At 36.7% G+C, this 20,656-nt stretch overlaps 1 long non-coding RNA gene across 2 annotated transcripts in view; it reads left to right on the top strand.

Annotated features, from left to right (window-relative positions):
• LOC125098309 (uncharacterized) overlaps positions 1 to 20,656 on the top strand; it is a 122,462-nt gene that overhangs the window by 49,642 nt on the left and 52,164 nt on the right. For both annotated transcript variants that reach the window (XR_007126790.1, XR_007126789.1), the window contains exon 2: positions 3,347 to 3,486. This is a non-coding gene — a long non-coding RNA (uncharacterized LOC125098309). The remainder of the gene's footprint in view (positions 1 to 3,346; positions 3,487 to 20,656) is intronic.

Genomic DNA, 20,656 nt, shown 5'->3' with positions numbered 1-20,656 from the left:
CTTAAAACAAAACAAAACAAACCCATGGAAATCCATGTAATAGAACATTCATCATTTACTGAATACCTATTGTATGCCATACATACCAAAAGGTATTTTACAGATTTCCTTTATGTAAAAATGGAATTACTACTTCCATTTTGTAAATGAGAAACTATAGGTTAGATAAATTAATAAATATGCTTAATCTAGAAACTTAGTAATCTAGAATTTAAAGTTAGACCTATCTGGCTTCAAATTCCACACTCAGTTTACTACATTTTCTCAAATATGCACATGAAAAGGTGACCAAGTAGAGGTTTAGAGTGTGAAGAATTTTTAGAAATTTGGTAAGACTTGAAAGAAAGATAAATATACAGTGATACTCTTCTGCAATTCTCTCTATCCCAAGGAAGATATTTTTTCTAGGGCCACATGGCGATCATTAATGTACATCAGCTTGTAACAATAGTACGCATAGGAGACTGATGTCACAAAAGACTGACGTTTAAAAAAAAGAGTGCCATCTTAGAAATTTACCAAATTTATTTTGTGTCTCATTGAGCTCTAGAAAAATAATTCAGATTTTAATTAATCTATGTACAACACTTAAAACCAAGCAGTTTAAAAGGTTATGACAAAATATACCAGTTTTCTACCCCACTTCTTTCTACTTACATCCTGCCCCTTAGAGGGGAACTGTATGTCGTTCTTTGTATCAGTCTTTAACTTCCTTCACATCTCTAAAGAAGCTGCTTCTACCGCTAGCTTTTAATGTACTGATTTTAGATATATACTGACTTTTGTCACTGTAGTTATGAATTTACCTTACGTATATAAGTCTTCCTATTCCCACTGCCTCTCCATATAGTTTTATCACTCTTCTTGGTTTTCACTATCAATATTTATATTTTGATGCTGAACTATGTATGCTTTGTACCGTGATTATGTTTCATGTCCTTTGCAATGATTTGTTGACATCTTATTTGCTGCCTTTACTCTTCTGTTCTCTTTGTTTCTATGGAATTGTATCTTGTCATTCATTATTGTCAATTTTGAGTGGTTTGGGAATAGAAATAAAATCATGTTGAAGTGGAATTTTGATGTTATTATCCGTTTATAGCAACTATTGGATTGGAAGTGTGACTTACAGACTGTTACAGGAGGGTGTGAGTAAAAACTGGAGCTTTTCTCCATCCTTGAGAAATGATGGACAGAACATGCTGCTGCTTTCTTTGCAAGAGTCCATGAGGCACCAGTGTACTTTCCTAGACTCTGGAATTTGGCATTTTTGTAGTATCTTGTGGTCTATTTAAAAATAGACCCTTTTTGGGGCGCCTGGGTGGCTCAGTGGGTTAAAGCCTCTGCCTTCGGCTCAGGTCATGATCCCAGGGTCCTGGGATGGAGCCCCGCATCGGGCTCTCTGCTCAGCAGGGAGCCTGCTTCCTCCTCTCTCTCTCTCTCTCTGCCTGCCTCTCTGCCTACTTGTGATCTGTCTGTCAAATAAATAAATAAAATCTTTTAAAAAAAATAGACCTTTTTCCTGATCACTTTGAGTTAAAAATTTTTTTAATAAAAACCCAATATATTGCTGACCATGCAATATAGGAGAATCCAGCCCATTTCCATTTAGTGTAAAATCAGCTGTACTACTTTTTTTCCATCTTCCTTAAGATGACTATTTCTTTAATTATATCATTTCCTTTTTCTCTTTATTTTGGCAGACCTGTTGACATTACATTTAATTCCCACTTTTCCACTTGTTAATTTAGGAATTCTGCTGTGTGTTTTTTATATCATAATTTCCATTCCATATTTCTAAAAAGACATATGTCTTTACTATTATATGAAAACAGGATACTAATGATCTCCTCCCCCATGCTTTATTTCACCACTGCTTTATCTCTAATACAATGATATATTTAAAGTGCTTTTACCTTTCTCTCCCTATAATACCTCCATTTTGCTGAAAAAGTTTATGATTTTTAAGGCATTCACTAAGTTTTCAAAATATCCCTTATTTGTTTATTTGTTTATTTATTTTAAAGATTATTTATTTGCTTGAATGAGAGAGAGAGCATGAGCAGGGGGAGAGGCAGAGGGAAAGAGAAAGGGTGAAACAGACTCTCTGCTGAGCAGTGAGCCTGATGTGAGGCTCCATCCCAGAGCCCTGAGATCATGACCTGAGCTGAAAGCAGACGCTTAAGGAGCCAAGCTACCCAGGTGCCCCTCCTTTATTTATATTACACATTCTTTTTATCCATTTAGATTTAATGATAATGCATTGAAAAGCTCCTATCTTCTACCCTTGCCCTCCTCATATTTCTCTATCTGTGTTGACCCATTTGCCTAGTTTCTCAAACATTTTCTTCAGGTGTGGCATGTTGGTTATGTTTTGTCTGAATCCTTGAATATCTGAAATGCCTTTCTTTCACCCAGACAGGTAATTGATATCTTGGCTAGCTTTAGGATTCTTGGTTTGTAGTTCTAATTTATCAATTACCTGTAGATATTCTATTGTTTTTTAGCTTCTAGAGTTGTAGAGAAGAAGTCTGGTATTCGTCTGATTCTTTTGCCTGCAGAAATAACTTGTTCTTACCACATGAGGACTTACAAAATTTTCTCTTTACCCTTGTTTATTACTTTCCTGTGGGTGCTGTAACAAATTACCCCAAACTGTGTGACTTCAATAACCAAAATGTATTCTGCACAGTTCTGGAGTCCAGAAGCCTGGGATAAGTATCACTGGGCTGAAGTCACGGGGTCAGCACTCCCACACTCTCTCTGCGGGCTCTAGGGGAGATTCCATTCCTTGCATCTTTGGTTTCTAAATACGCAGCAAACATTTGCTCTAAATGTTTAGAGGATCTTCAGAAGAGATGAGCAATAGAGATCATTCAGAATACATCTTGTTTTCTAGCTTCTGGTGCTGCCAGCATTTCTTGTCTGTGTCTGTACCATTCTAATCCCAGATCCTGTCCACTTCTGTCTATGCATAATGTATTATCTGCCTCTCTCTTATGATGGCATTTAGGGACTACCCAAATAATCGAGGATGATCTCACCATCTCAAGATCCTTAACTGAATCACATCTGCAGATTTTACCATATAAAGCAACATTCATGGGTTCCAGAGATTAGGACCTGATGTCCTTACTAAACCTCGAATTTCTAAATTGCTAGGTGTGACTTGGCTGTGTCTTTTAAATCTCAGTAAGGGCCTTAAATTGGTAGATTCAAATCCGTCCATCCCTTCCTTCCTTCCTTCTTTCCTTCCTTCCTTCTTTCCTTCCTTCCTCCCCTCCTTCCTTCCTTTCTCTGTCTCTTTTTCTTTTAGAAAATATTTTATTCATTTATTTTATTTTAGAGAGAGAGAGAGGGAGAGAATCCATGGAGGCGGACTCCATGCTGCGTGTGGAGCCGGACCCAGGGCTTGATTCCACAACCCAGAGGTCATGACCGAAACCAAAACCACGAGTCAGATGCTTAACCAACTGAGCCATGAAGGTGCCCTTCAAATCTTTCTTAAAATGAGATAAATATTCCTTTGTGATTTATATAATTTTTACTTTGTTACTTTTTTCTTCTGAAATATGATTTATTATTAGATATTCTAAATCATTTTTTTTCTTTTCCCTCATGATTATGCTGTCTTCATATTTTTTTCTCTTTTTAGGTATTTCATCCTCTAGATCTTCAAAGACACTAATTTGGTCTCCTTTACTTCAATTAAACTATATTTAATTTCCAATTAAAATATTTTCCAGAAATATTTTTCTTAATATAATGAAATCACAGATTTATAATTATTATTTTGTGTTGCTGTTCATCTGATATAGTAGTTTTAAGGTCCTACTTGTTTTCTTTTTCCTCTTTATATTTATTACAATTTATATGATTATATATCTATGTGTGTATTTGTTTTTGCCTTGTCTTAATTGTATCGTTGTTTTGTTATTTTTTATTTCCCATTGGGGCTTAGATTAAGCTGCTGGGTATCTTAGAGATGCCAAACTCTGAATAGAATTGGGAAGTACTCTCTGCTGCCATGGTCTTGTTAATTCACAATTTACTTTAAAAAAAAATTTTTTTTTTAGAGATGGGGCAGAAGGGGCAGAGGGGGAGGAGAGAGAATCTTAAGCAGGCTCCATGCTCGGGGTGGAGCCGACATGGGGCTCAATCTCTTGGGCTCTCTAGGCCCAAGATCATGACTTGAGCCTAAATCAAGAGTCGGATGCCCAACAACTGAGCCACCCAGGCACCCCCAACATTTACTAATTTTTTGTTGTGTACTGAATTTCTAAGATGTTTTCAAAAGTCTGCCTTTTAAAATTTTTTTCATTTAAGAATTACTGGGTTTTAAGCCGGCAGACAGATAATTTGCTAGTGGATCATCTTTATGCCTCGGAGCCCGTTTTTAAATTTTACCCAATTTTTGGGGTCTAGAGTATACCTTAGCTAGAGTAGCCCTACTTCAAGGATAATGACCTTTCTTTCTTTCTTTCTTTCTTTTTTTTTTAAAGATTTTATTTATTTATTTGACAGAGATCACAAGTAGGCAGAGGCAGGCAGAGAGAGAGAGGGGCAAGCAGGCTTGCCGCCAAGCAGGGAACCTGATGCAGAGCTCAATCCCAGGACCCCAGGACCACGACCTGAGCTGAAGGCAGAGGCTTTAACCCACTAAGCCACCCAGGCGCCCCTGGTATGATCTTTCTATGAGGGGTCAACTGAGTCCCTGGGTTCAATGACATCTCTCCATTTTGACTAGTCAGAATTTCTGTATTTTAAGCAGTTTGCAACCACTAGAATATACATTTTATTTTACAATTCCTAGAAGTAGTTCTGTACTGGACCACTTTGAGTCTTACTGTGTGTATACACAGCTTAGAATTTAGCCAAAGTGTGAAGAGGATCCGTATGTAAATTTGGGAGATCTTTTTCAGTGCAGCTTCCTTGTCTACAGTAACTAGTTCTATAAACTTCAGCCCCTTTAGCAGCTCAAGATTTTGTTATCTACCTCCTTAGCTCATGATACTGCTGTGCTCTGCTTGACTTCCCCCCTTATAGTCTAGAAATTTTCCTGGATGGAAATTTATGGCTACTGTGGGCTTACCTTACGTGCTTTCCTTCTCAGGAATCAGAGTTAACTGCTGCCTTTTGACTAAGGTCTGAAAATATTATTTTATATATTAGTTTTACAATCACTTACTATAAGAAGAGTAGGGTGGTATCAGCTACCTTATTATATTTGAAATTTCTCCTACTATGTACATGATATCCTTACTTGAAAATTTCAAAGACATTTTAAATGCAACATGTCCAAAAAATTTCTGGTTTTCCTTCCTTAAAATCTCATCCAGTTATACAAGTAGAAATGTAGAAGTTGTCTTTTGTACATCCCTTTTTCTCACCTTCCACATCCAGAGAATCATCAAAATCCCTAAGTATCTCTTGAATTTATGCTTCCTTCCTTCTCGACTACTTACCTGGTAGACTAAGATACAATGCTGAAATAGCTTCTCAGCTAGTTTATTTAATTCTTGCCTCTTTTTCCCCAAGTCTATCTTCTCATTGTAGACCTACTGATCCTGTGTAAAAGCAGACCTGATTATGTTTGTTTCCTCCCTACCTCCTGGTAGGAATCCTTCAGTGGATTCTGGAAGATGTCGGTAAAACTCCTTCAGATGGCTTTTTAGTCTCTGCATGATCTTTTCATTACCTACTGTTCCAACTTTGTTGAGGATCTCATTTACCTTATTCTTTTCTCTTTATTCCATTAGATTTTGTTCATGCTTCTTTCTAGAAATGATCTTCCTTTATTCACTTAGTTAACCTTCTCTCATCCTTTAAACATCAGTCCAGTTCTTTCTTCTTTAAGGCCAACTCCTTGATTTCACTATGTCAAATTCTTCAATTAAGACACTCAAGTAAATTAAGGTACATCAGCTGAATTTTCACATTTGTATGATTTCTTTTGATGTAATGTCTTTATCTTTTACTAGAATAAATGTCATGAAAACTGTTTTGTTGATAATTTTATTCCCCATACTTAGCGATAGAGGTGAATAAAATAGCAAAAAGAGGTGAAATAAAGGTGATTAATTAATATTGGTTGATTGAATAAGTAAATCTCAGAATGAATAATACATATCTATAGATACAACAATGTTCATAAATGTTATCACTATGAGAATTGTAGGCATATTTTCCATTAGGAATATAAGATTCATATCTTTATCAGTGACAAAACTATCACAATACCAATTTCCAAACTGAATGAAAAACCCTTTTTCTGTGAATTCTGCTTATATCAAGTTGTAAATGAATGCTTAGAGTTTTATTGCTGTGTTTAGAATCTAAATACTAAAGTCCCAAAGGTATGTATAAAAGTGTTTCTAAAATCATGCAAGTGTTAAATTGCACATAAAATGAATTAACAGCCAAAATTCTATTCAACATTCTTTTATTGTAATTCTGTGGTACTTATTTTAACTTATGCTGGTGCACAGCTACTGTGCTTGGGCTTCACAAGTATTAATTTATTTATCAGAACATTATGAGATAGATATTATTGTCATTTGCATTTTATAGATGAAGCAACAGAAGTACATATATATGAAATAATTGTCTAATGTTCAACAATGGAATCAGGGTTTAACTCAGGCTCTTTGGCTTTGGAAAGTTTAGTATTTGCTGATTCTGTTTGTGTGGCTTCCAGCATCTAGCTAGTTACTTGAAAGCTATAATAATTTGAGGGTAAACGTTTGTCCCTCTGTACAATTTTTTTTAAATTTTAATGCCTCGTCAACACTGGCGAATAAAAATCTGTATCTTCTTTTTCATCTCAGCAAAGCAGCAGGTGAGAAATGAGTATTTATGTGAAATTAGGGATGGGTACCGTGTGAATACTCTCTATGAGGTATTTCTTTTATCTCATACTTTCTCCAAAGAAAAACGGTGTTAATTCTGAAATATTTGTGGGAAGTTGTAAAATGGCCAGAGTTTAAGGATTTTAATGTGACTTATTAGTCTGAATGAGAGAAGCCAGAAAATTAGTTATATATACTCAATTTGGTAAATGATCTGTCGAGGAATTCTATTCAATAAATCCTTTTAAGAAGAGTATAGATTTTTATAGGTTTGGCATGGTGTCAAAACTTATGAAATATTTAGAGGTCTCAATTCATCAGTGGCCTCAAAATAGATTCTCTTTAATGAAAGTTAAAAGTTAAAAGGCAAAATTAAAATACAGCCTGCTTTAATGTTTCACAAAATTGCCAGATTGCCAGATGATACTTAATTGGAAGCTCAGAAAATAATGATGAGCAACCTAATCAGGAAAAATCTATTTGGTCTAAATCTCTAGAGAAGGAGGTTGCACAGACAGTAAACAATAAACTAGAGACGTTTAAAAATGAGTCTGACAATGAAAAGCAAAACCGAACCAGCTCCTCCTCACAAAAAACAGGCAGAAAAACAACAACGAAAACAGCTGTTTAACTTAATGTATCACTACATTATTTTTGAGAAAGTTAGACTTCTTCCAACCAAGAAGTTGTGAAAAATGAAAAGTAGTTCTGAGTGCTTCTATGTAATAGGGTCTTCTGTATTTTGCAGTGGCTGCTTAAAGTTTTTAGCCAATGTCTGTGGTACATTTGCTCTATTTAAGAATTAGAGCTTGGTATGATTCAGTAATCGCACTACTGGGTTTTTACCCAAAGAGTACAAAAACACTAAAGCAAAGGGATACATGCATTCCTGTGTTTATTATAGCATTACGTACAGTAGTCAAATTATGGAAACATCCCAAGTGTTCATTGATAGATGAATGGATAAAGAAGTGGTGTGTATATATAAATATAAATGTGTGTGTGTGTGTGTGTGTGTGTGTGTGTGTATATATATATATATATATGTATTTGCAACGACATGGATGGAGCTAGAGATTATAACGCTAAGTTATATGCTAAGAAATAGGTCAATCAGAGAAACACAAATATTATAAGATTTCACTTATATGTGGAATTTAAGAAACAAAACAATGAACAAAGGAAAAAAGAGTGGCGCCTGGGAGGCTCAGTGGGTAAAAGCCTCTGCCTTCGGCTCAGGTCATGATCCCAGGGTCTTGTGATGGAGCCCCACATCGGGCTCTCTGCTTAGCAGGGATCCTGCTTCCACATCTGTCTCTGCCTGCCTCTCTGCCTACTTGTGATTTCTGTCTATCAAATAAATAAATAAAATCTTAAAAAAAAAAAAGGAAAAAAGAGAGAGAAGAACCAAAAATCAGACTCTTACCTATAGAGAACAAACTGATGATTACCAGAAGGGAGGTGGGTGGAAGAATGGGTGAAATAGACAATGGGGATTAAGGAGTATACTTGTGATGAGCACTGGGAGGTGTATGGAGGTGTTACATAACATATATTACATTGTATGTTAACTAACTGGAATTAAAAAAAAAAGAATTAGAGCTTAACATACAATGGGTCCAATTTTTAAAAAAAGATTTTATTTTCTTATTTGAAATAGAGAATCTGAAGCAGACTCTGGCCTGAATGCAGACCCCCATGCGGAGCTCAATCCCACAACTACGAGATTGTGACCTGAGCTGAAACCGAGTAGGGTGCTCAACTGACTGAACCACCCAGGAGCCCTGAGTCTAGTTTTGTCAGAACTTGGGGAGAAGAACTATATGGCCAGAGAACTAGAATTCTTATTCTGGAAATTCAGAATTTCATTGCTTTTCTTGTAATAGCTGTCTTAACCTCTGGATAATTTTATTAGAGGTGCTGAAGAAATTGCAGGATCCTTTAGAGCTGTACTGTCCAACAGTAGTGGCTGTTTAAATTCAAATGTAATTTTTTTATTTTTTTAATTTTTTTTATTTGACAGAGAGATCACAAGCAGGCAGAGAGGCAGGCAGAGAGAGAGGAGGAAGCAGGCTCCCCGAGAGAGCTGAGAGCCCGATGCGGGGCTCGATCCCAGGACCCTGGGATCATGACCTGAGCCGAAGGCAGCGGCTTAACCCACTGAGCCACCCAGGCGCCCAAATTCAAATGTAATTTAACTAAAATCAGAAATTTAATTCCTCAGCTGCATTAGCCACATTTTTTTTTGTTTGTTAAACACCTTTAATTCATTCTTTTTTTTTTCAAATTTCTTTTCAGCATAATAGCATTCATTGTTTTTGCACCACACCCAGTGCTCCATGCAATACGTGCCCTCCCTAATACCCACTACCTGGTTTCCCCAACCTCCCACCCCCCGCCCCTTCAAGACCCTCAGGTTGTTTTTCAGAGACCATAGTCTCTCATGGTTCACCTCCCCTTCCAATTTCCCTCAACTCCCTTCTCCTCTCCCTCTCCCCATGTCCTCCATGTTATTTGTTATGCTCCACAAGTAAGTGAAACCATATGATAATTGACTCTCTCTGTTTGACTTATTTCACTCAGCATAATCTCTTCCAGTCCCGTCCATGTTGCATTAGCCACGTTTTAATTGCTCAGTAGCCATTTGTGGCTAGTGGCTGCCATGTGGAACAGAACAGACACAGATATTGAACATTTCCATTATCCCAGAAAGTTATATTTCAGAGCAGTGCTTTTGAGTTTTATATTTGACCCTTTCAGTACTATTGTCAACCTCCATGGTCCTTTTCAATCTTTCTGAAGCCCATAGGTCCTATTAGTTTTCTGTGTGGTCATATTATGGTAGAAATATCTTAACGCTATTCATTTCTTAAGACTCAATTTTCTATTCCGTGGAGAGCAATATTTAATTTACAGAGGTTTTTTTTTTGAGAATTAATGTGAAATAATATGAGGAAACCTTAATAAATACTAATTTGCATTCTCTATAATGTATTAATTGTTTTCCATGACAGTAGATCATAATTCTTAGAAAATCAGAAGATTATAGGAAAATATATAATATACTCTGAATTTAGAGAAAGCTTATTCAGACCTCTGTATTACTTTTCTCTTGTATTCTTTGTTTTTTTAATTCTTTTCTTGTCCTGCCATAGTACTCCTGAGGAAGTCTGCTCAAGTCCCTGGTCACTATGCCCTTCTCAGGCCCTGGCTTCTGTACTTGTCTGTTTACCCTTAGAATTGGGCAAGGGAGTAACAAGCAATGTCTAAGAGGTTTACCTGTGTGCCAAACACATTTCTCCCTGCCTCCATTATAGAATAGTGGCTTTACCTCTTCCTAATGATCAGGTGCAATTTCCTCTGTCCAGCCTGGTGACTTCTCTTCTTGCTTGCCAATTCTTTGTCATGTTAAGCCCAAAGCGCCACAGTAAGAATTGTAGCTTAAAGTTCAGTGGCATTTTTGCTGTTTTCCCTGGTAGAAGTATTTCTCCTTTGGGAATCAGGACTTCCTAACCCAAAGAACCCCAAACTGGGGGTGCCTGGGTGGCTCAGTGGGTTAAAGCCTCTGTCTTCGGCTCAGGTCACGATCCCGGGGTCCTGGGATTCAGGGAGCCTGCTTCCCTTCCCCTCTCTCTGCCTGCCTCTCTGCCTACTTGTGATCTCTGTCTTTCACATAAAAAAAAAAAAAACAAAAAAAAACAACCAACAACAACAAGAACAACAAAGAACCCCAAATTGTGAGGCAGGAAGCAAAAATTCCCCAGGTGGTTCCCTGGGAGTGATACAAGTGAGACTATCTCTTCTTCCATTACTAAGTTCTCAGATTTATGAGTTTACCTCTTGAGAACACAGTGCCATTGCATGTACAGAGATGTGTATATGTAAGTGCATATTGTGTTCCAAAGAATCGGGTCCCATTCTTGTAAGATATTGTCTCTGAGCTTATGCCTTAGCTATACTGTCAGTGGGCTTTCCTTTGCTCTATGAGGCTGGCAGGTTTTGAGTGGTGCACTATGTGAGGGGACCACTGAATCCCAAGTTCAGGTACCTATTGCTGCACCTCTATTGTTCTGATGTGATTTTATGTGAGATTCATGTCAATGGATCAAATATGCTTTCAGCTTTTGGATAGTGGTACAGTCCTAATGTAAGGACAGAGAAGCCTTAAATATGCCTTGATTTATATGCCTATAATATAAAGGCCTTAGCAGACAAATAAACACATTGTTCCTCCAGGGCAGAAGAGGTAACTTGACACCAAATATCTCCTTGTTCTCCTTGAAATCCTGTGTCTTTCCCTCTTAGCCTTTAATTGCTATTTAATCACTCTTAGCTATTTATTATTTTTATGTTTATTTATGGGAATTTTACTCAAATCTTAAAACCAATGAAGCCATCCTAAGGGCAGTTAGGGGGAAGATATTCCTTATGTATAGAAGGAGGAACATCAGAATAACAGGGACCTGGCAAGCCAAAAAAGGCTGGCAAGATATATCCAGGGTACTAAATGAGAAGAACATGCAGCCAAGAATACTTTGTCTGGCAAGGCTGTCATTCAGGATGGATGGACAGATAAAGAGCTTCCAGGACCAGAGAAACTGAAAGAATATGTGACCACCAAGCCGGCCCGGGCAATAAATACTAAGGGGGATTCTATAAAATAAGAAAGACCCCAAGGGAAATATGGACCAGAAATATACAGAGACAATCCATAGAAACAATAGGATGGCAATAAACACTTATCTTTCAGTAGTAACCCTCAACATGAACAGCCTAAATGCTCCCATGAAATGGCATGGGGTAGCAGATTGGATACAAAGACAAGATCCACCCATGTGTTGTCTGTAAGAGACTCATACTGAACCTAAAGACATCTTCAGACTGAAAGTGAGGGGATAGAAAAACATTTTTCATGCCAATGGACCTCAAAAGAAAACTGGGGTAGCAATTCTTCTATCAGACAAATGAGAATTTAAACCAAAAACTGTAATAACAGATGCAGAGGGACACTGTATCATTCTTAAAGGGCAGAATTTTACTTTCCCATGCTGGGGTGTTGGTCTGTTCTCCTTGATCTTAGGAGGTGTCCTCTCTGCCTTTAGGGCACGAATGCTTGTTTCATTCTCCAGATTAGAGAAGTTCTCAGCTGCAATTTGCTCAAATATGTCTTTTAGTCTTCTTTCTTTCTCCACCCACTCAGGGATCCCAGTATTCTGACACTGGAACGTTTCATGGCATTATTGATTTCTTTAATCCTGTTCTCATGGATTTTAAGCTGTTTGCTCCAGGCCTCCTCCTTTTCCTTCCTTTCTATCAGTTTATCTTCTAGACCACTAATTCGTTCTTCTGCCTCATTTACCCTAGCAGTTAGAGTATCTAATTTAAACTATCTCTTATTCATAGCATTTTAAAGTTTGGCCTGATTAGGTTTCATTTCTGCCCTTAGAGATCCTATGTTGCTGTTAATGGTTTTCTCAAGCCTAGCTATTGTCTTCATAATTGTTATCTTGAAGTCTATTTCAGACATCTTTATTAGATCCATATCTATTAGATCTGTGGGAGAGGCCATTGTCTCTGGTTCTTTTTTTTATTGGGAGTTCCTCCTCCTAGTCATGTTGTTGAGTTGTGGCTGAGGGGATGTACAGAGTTGAAAATACCAGCCACAATCCAGGCAAGGTGCACCCTGGGAAAGTTCAGAGCAATCAGAAGCCACCACCAAAACCCGCCCCCAGCCAAAATGAAACCCAAAGATAAGATTTATAAAGTACAAAAAAGGAGGGGTGGTGGTGAGGGGAAGGTAGCTGTAATCTCTTGATGTGGGTGGGATAGGGTGTTTCAGTTCTTTCTGGGTGTCTTTTGTTCTCTTTGTTAGAGAACACTACTTCCCAGAGATACAGGGAAATTAAAACTGGTACACACACACACACATATATATGTATATGTAGTATTAGATAGGGGAAAAAGAACTACATTGAAGCTTTATATCTATATCTATATCTATAAAGAAAAAAGTATATGTGTGAAAAAGTTCAAGTTAAAAAGTTAAACTGTGGAATATGTTGTAAAGGCAAGCAGCACAAAAACCAAAATGAACTTTTCATTTCAGAATCTTCTGCACAGCAAAAGAAACAGTCAACAAAACTAAGAGCAGCCCACAGAATGGGAGAAGATATTTGCAAATGATCTTACAAATAAAGAACTGATATCCAAGATCTATAAAGAACGTCCCAAATTCAACACTCAAAAAACTAATAACCCAGTCAAACAATGGGCAGAAGACATGAACAGATACTTCTCTAAAAAAAGACATACAAATGGCTAACAGACACATGACAAAATGTTCAATATCACTAACCATCAGGGAAATACAAATCAAAACCTTAATGAGATACAACCTTACAGCAGTTAGAATGGCAAAAATGAGCAAAATAGGAAACAACAAATGTTGGCAAGGATGTGGAGAAAGGGGAATGCTCTTGCACTGTTGGTGGGAATGCAAGTTGGGATAGCCCCTCTGGAAAACATTATGGAAGTTCCTCAAGATGTTAAGAATAGAGCTACCCTACAACCCAGCAATTGCACTACTGGATATTTGCCCCAAAGTACAGGCATAGTGAAAAGAAGGGGCACATGTACCCCAGTGTTCATAGCAACAATATCCACGATAGCCAAACAGTGGAAGGAGCTGAGATGCTCTTCCCAACAGGTGAATGGATGAAGAAGATGTAGTATGTATACACCATGGAATATTACTCAGTCATCAGAAACAATGAATACCACATTTGCATCGACGTGGCTTGAACTGGAGGGAATTATGTTAAGTAAGTCAAACAGATAAAGACAATTATACGGTTTTACTCATATGTGGAACATAAGCAATAGCACAGAGGACCATAGAGGGAGGGAGGGAAACCCACAGGGGGAAAAATCAGAGAGGGAGATGAACCATGAGAAACTATGGACCCCGAGAAATCATCTGGGGGTTTCAGAGGGGAGGGGGGAAGTGGGTATTGAGGAGGGTATGTGTTGTGATGAGCACTGGATGTTATACTTAATTAATGAATCATTGAACACCGCAAGAAAAAAAAAAGGATCTTCAACTTTCAAGAACTCAAGTCTGAAGGTATACTGTCTTGACCCATATCTTTCTTTACCTTCAATTTAGTCAATCCTCTTTCTTCTTAAATCCTTTAGAAGAGTAATCTATACTTGCTGTTTGTTTCCCTCACTTTCTCTACCTGCTGGCATTTCAACTATACTCACCTTCTGAGTGAGTGAAAGGCTACTTGTTTCTTCTTAATTGTCTAAGCCAGTGGCCATTCTTTTAACTTTTATTTTGCTGGAACTCCTATTCAGAATCATATTTTACTCTCTCCTTCTGAAATTCTTTACTTCCTTGACTTTTTTTCCAAATTATTTTTAATTTTTAATGTTTTAATTTTTATTTGAAGTATAGTTGACCTGCCATATTAGTTTCAGGTGTACAATATAGTGATCTGACAATTATATGCATTATAAAATGCTCACCATAATATGTGTAGTTATATCTGTCACCATACAAAGTTATGACAGTATTATTGATTATATTCCCTAAGTTGTACTTTTCATCCCTGTGAATTATTTATTTTATCCCTAATCCCTTTACCTGTTTTGTCCATTCCCCCAGGCCACTCCACTCTGGCAACCACCAATTTGTTCTTTGTATTTATGTGTCTGTTTCTGTTTGGTTGACTTTTCAACTCTGCTGTCTCCTGGTTCTCTTCATTTCTCAATACTTCTCCATCTCTACGTTATTCCTTTGTCTCTTAAAGGATAGTGTTATTTTATTTTATTCCAGTTGCCTTATGATACCATATGTTCTCTGTGAACAATGTTATTTCCTAGTTCAACTAATATTTATATGCTAGTTACTCTTGGTTTTATCTCTTCCAACTAAGGTCTTTCCCTTGAGTTTAAGTTTATATATTCAACTCTCCAAAGGTTATCTCCATTTGGATGTTCCAAAGATACATCAAAGGCAATATAAATAAAACTAAAATCACCATAAACTAAGTCCCATCCCCATGTAAGTTTGTGGCACTCACACAATCAAATTTGAATTCTTAGAGCTATCTTTGACTTCTTCCTTTTACTTCCTATATTCAATAAACCATTTCATCTTGATAGTTTTACCTCTTAAGTGTTTCTGGAGCTTTTCCCTTTCATTAATCTAATCTTTCTCATATTTTTCTTCCACAGAATTGCTAGAATGATCTATAAATCTAGCCATGTCAATGTTCTGATTAAAATCTTTTTTCAGCTTTCTGTCAACTGTAATCTAAAGTCTAAGATAAAACTTTCACTCTGGACTGGACTTAACTTCCTTCCTTTAAGAATTAGAATAATGGGGCGCCTGGGTGGCTCAGTGGGTTAAGCCGCTGCCTTCGGCTCAGGTCATGATCTCAGGGTCCTGGGATCGAGTCCCACATCGGGCTCTCTGCTCAGCAGGAAGCCTGCTTCCCTCTCTCTCTCTCTCTCTGCCTTCCTCTCCGTCTACTTGTGATCTCTCTCTGTCAAATAAATAAAATCTTAAAAAAAAAAAAAGAATTAGAATAATGGACAAAATATGTGTTGCAACAATTTTTGGACATTGGTCCAACAGTTGGCATGATACTGATGGAAGGGAAACAAGATGAGCCTATTATCTTCCCAGCTTTCTGCCTTCAGGCACTTTGTAGACTACAATGTAAGAAAAGGTGTCTTGAACAGAACGTTATGATTTCATTGACTTAAACAGACAGAATTTGGTGTCTGGGGATCTTTAGGCCTCTAGAATTTGTGGAGCAGAATAACAAAGAGGTGGAGGCTACATGGAAAGAGAATGTCAGAAATCTGTGTTGATATCCCCTTGAGTGTGTTCCTAAATACTAAGTTATACAGATGTATGAAAAAACTCCGTGAAGCCAGGCAAAGAATAGGAAGCAGCTGTAAGTTGAAAGTTTCCAAAATTCACTTAGGGCTGAGAGACATTAGAGTTTTTATCAGCCAGAATGAAGAATTATTCTTGAGCACTGAAGCCTTCAGGGAGACTTCAAGGGGGGTTATGCCTTAGTGCAGCTAAATTGTTTCTTTCTCAACCGGATTCCCGTCAAAAGAATTTGAATAACTATTTTCTCATTTCTCTCGAGTGGTATAGTACCATTTAAATGCATCAGAGAGAAGTTAATTCATTATATACAATGTTGCCTTAGAGACTAGAGTTTAATTCTCTTGTGGAATCCTCATTGAGAAGTTTTATACCCACTCCTTAAAGCTTAAATACGAACTTCAAAGCATCGAGTAAGTTGCCAGATCAGAATCTAGTCTCCCAACAATGTAGAATACATACAACATCCGTCACCCAATCAGAAATTACTAAACTTATGAAGAAATTGCGCCCACAGCTAGAAGAAAAGTCAGTCAATAGAAGTCAATAGAAATGATGAAATTAACAAATGGTATTAAATAAATGATAATAAATGATATTAATATATTATTATGGATACTATAAATATACACAAGGGTTTAAAGGAAAACATCATATGAGAAGGAAAATGGAAGTTACAAAATTTAAGAAAGTGGAACTTTAGAGATGAAAAATACAATATCTGTAAAAAATTCCCTGAATGTCTTAATAGCAAGAGACGTTGCTGAAGAGATTAGTGAACTAGAATACATAGATACAGAAATTAAAGAAAATGAATCCCACACAGAAAGAAAAGACTAAAAAGTATAGAGTCTCAGTGACCTTTAGGTTAATATCAAGCAGTCTCTGAAATGTATAATTCCAGAAGAAGAGAAGATGTCTCACTATGCATTTGATGATCTGTCTCTTGCCTGGCTTTCAGGTTTCAAATCTGAACCAACTCCTGACCCTTGGTTTTCTCTTCAGTTCATTGAATGACTCACAGTGTATCAGACATAACATGCTATTTCTTACCTATGTGTCTTCATTCATTTTGGTGTCTTTGCCTAGAATGCTCTTAATGCTTACCCTTGAGCCATCTAGGGCATACTTGTACTTAAAGTGTCACCTCAAGAGTCATTCCAGGAAACCTTTCATGACTCTTCCTTCACTTTCCACCCAACTAGGGATAGTTGTACTCATCACTGTTCCCAAAATACCTCTGCATATCCCTACTCTTGTATTAAACCATTGTATTACAGAGATCTGTTTTTAGTCTTTTCTACTGGAAGGAGTAAGTCTAATTTGTATTTCTATCCCTAGAACTTAGAAGGATTGGCACAAAATTTGCTGAGGTATGAATAAGTGTTGATTACATTGATCTGACTTTGGGTCTGCATTTGATACTTTCATGCAGGTATCATAAATAATAACAAGAATCTAGTTTCCCATAAGTCTCATTTAGTATGGCTTACTTTTTAATTTGAAAATCAAAATATATGATTTCATAGTTAATTAATCTAAGTTTAAAGTCTGAATATAATATCTTGGTAACTTATTTGACATACATATGTACATGTATTTTGTATTTATCTTCACTTCTTAATAGAGCTTCAGTGAATAAATCTAGGATTCCAGATGAGGAATTAAGAATTATGGAATTTATAATTCAATGCCATCAAATTTTAATATGTCCAAAGGACTTTTATGGGGCATGTTAAAATGTACCTTGCTTCATTTCCAGAGATTCTTTTTTTTTTTTTTAAAGATTTTGTTTATTTTGACAGACAGAAATCACAGGTAGGCAGAGAGGCAGGCAGAGAGAGGAAAGGAAGCAGGCTCCCTGCTGAGCAGAGAGCCCGATGTGGGGCTCGATCCCAGGACCACGGGATCATGACCTGAGCCGAAGGCAGAGGCTTTAACCCACTGAGCCACCCAGGTGCCCCATTTCCAGAGATTCTTATTCAGAATAATCTGGATAATAGCTCAGCAATCTTCATTTAAAAAATAATCCCATGGGGTAACTGGGTGGCTCAGTCAGTTAAGTGTCTGACTTTGACTCAGGTCACAATCTTGGGTTCCTGGGATGGAGCTCCGTGTGGGGTGGGGAGGATCCCTGCTCAGTGTGGAGTCTGCCTGTCCTTTCCCTCTGTCCTTCTCCTAACTATGCTCTACACTCCCTCAAATAAATAAATATATTCTTAAGAAAAAAATAACCCAAGGAGATTCTGTTGTACATGATAATGTTTGGAGAGAAATAAACATTTATGTTCCATTGCAAGAAGATATTGACTCCTTAAGGTAGCTAGATAAATGTAGCTTAACAGTAGATCTTACAGTTGCAATTTAACTAGATAAGGAAAAGGTGAGACTTGAAAGAGTAACATGTGGAAAAATCTCTTCTGAAATAAACAACCCACATCAATTACTTTAATTTCAAAGTTCTGAATAAACTTTTTAATTGAGTGGTTAATCTGAATCTAGTGTGATGAACATTTTCTTTGAAAGAAAAACTGAGCCAACTCAGAGAGTAAGAGAATCAAAGAGTTGTTTTTACATATGAGGATGACATGCCATGAAATGTCCTACAAATGTAGAATATTAAATTTGGTCTGTGGAACTTGGGCAATGAATTTATTGATGAAATCTCAGTAGAGATTTTGGATAGAATTTTGAATTCAGTTTATTCTTTTTGACTATGCTTTTTTTTTTTACATCATAATTTATGTTGCATGTTCACAATGATTTTCTTAGCATCTATTTATCTACCCACTACCTACCCATCCACTTACCTAATCTTTCTACCTATCCATCTATTACTCTAATATTTAAATGTATTCACATTAGAAAACAGAATTCTCTGAGAAGATAGTATTTTAATTCCAAAGGATCTTAAAAATTTCTACCCCAATGTAGACCAAGAGTTATAGAATTTTGAGTCTTGAATTTCAATTAGGTTGGTTTTACTCTGTATTCCCCCAAAGCCTCTATAATTTCTTCCCCTGGACAGACCTCTGAGGGTCTCATTGAGTATCTGGTTCAGAGGTCAGCAGATAGGGACAATGTAACTGCAACCATAACACTTATAGAAAAGAGGAAACATAGATGTCAGATTGAACACAGAAATGGGTATTAATGACCTATTAGAAACAATATAATATTAAACCTCATGACTCCATTACCTTCATTTTTCTTGCAAATCTCTATATTAGTCTTTTTTTGTAGATTGGATTCATTGGATTTTTTAAAATATTTCCCCTCTTTTCCTTCCATTATATATTATTCATGCATAGAAATAGATTTAAATTAAACTTTATTTAAATACACTCATTAAAAAATAAAATACACTTATTAAATGTAAATCACATTCAAATAAGCTCTTAAGATATGTTCACTCTTAGCTCTGACTTTCCCATGTTTTGTTAATTATCATTCATGACTAATTAATTCCCATATCAGTCTTGAGTTTTCTGTGATATTTCCAGAAGAGATTAAGGCACCTTTAAATTCCACTTAGTGCTGGTCCAACAGATTATTAATCTCACTTTTCCTTATTTTCCTTTTTAGGACCTGCAATTACCCTTTTTCATTGATACCTATCTTTTAGCTCAGCTCTAATAAATCTATCTGCCACTCTAACTTTTTATGTGTGAATCCTTGTATGGAGCTGTTTAACAGACTGCTTAGGCATATCAGCTTTGGAATCAAATTGTCAGGGTTTAAATCCCTGTCCTACCATTCACTAGCTATAGGCAAGTTAGGTATCCTTTCTAAGTCTCAGTTTCCTCGTCTGCAAAATGAGGATTGTAATAACACATAGTGTATAGGGTTCTTTGAGGCTTAATTGAGATGATATAGGTGAAGTATCTGACCTAGAGCAACCACTCAGTACATGTCATTCATTGGTGATACTATTACTGTCTGTGCTTTTCAGGTTTTCTGGGATTTCTACTTTCTGTTTCTTGTTTGAGTTGAAATTTTGCTATACTCACAGTGGTTTAGGAGAGGTAAAACTTCTTGGGTCACTGTGCACTACTACTCCCCCTTTTACATAACACTCTGACTGAATGTAATGATCTCTTCTTGCTGTCTCCTCCTAGTAATTTTAAGAATGCCTGACTCCTTAAGTCTTTGAAAAATCCTGCCCATAGAGATTGCCTGTTTCATTTCCCAGTTATAGCATAAGCAGTATAAAATACTTGGTGCTACAATCCTGCGGTCACTAACATAACAGAATCTACTTGAATCATAATTGCCTATAAATGCCTTTTGGAGCAAAAAGATTCTTTGGACCACACTAACATGAGATACTGAGCAACCCCTAGCTGGCTGTGAGAAGAGTAGATTCTTCCTGAAATGAAGTAATGGATATGGACTACGGACAGAAAATACACTTATTTTTCAAGGTTGTGGTCAGTAAGAGAGTACTCTTAGCATACCAATTGAAGTTAGTGTGTACTTACAAGCATCCGGTGAAGTTAGTGTGTACTTACAAGCATCCGGTGATTCAAGGGAATCATAATCTACCTAGAGGAGGGTTGAAGCTGAGAAGACTGCAAGACAGTTGGTGTTTTCAAGATTGAAGCTTACTGAATAATTGTGATCTTTTAAATTACATCTTCCTTATAAAATTTAAGGGCCAAGAATTCTAAAACTATGTGAAAATAGCCTGGGTTCTTGGGTGGCATAGGGTAAGACTGTATCCTAAGACATTCTCTTTGAAGGAGAAATATTCTTTATTATCTTAAGTGGTGACAACCAAACTTTAATGGAAGCATTGGGAATAGCTCTGAAATTCTGTTGGAGACTATTCTGGCCAACATTTTTCATTATTTATATTTCTCATTATTGGAATATAGTTAAACATTCTTATGCTTTTAAGAAT

Source organism: Lutra lutra, chromosome 4 (assembly GCF_902655055.1).
Source record: "Lutra lutra chromosome 4, mLutLut1.2, whole genome shotgun sequence".
Taxonomy (NCBI): domain Eukaryota; kingdom Metazoa; phylum Chordata; class Mammalia; order Carnivora; family Mustelidae; genus Lutra; species Lutra lutra.
The sequence above is the reverse complement of the archived record's forward strand: the minus strand, read 5'-3'. Positions and strand labels throughout refer to the sequence as shown.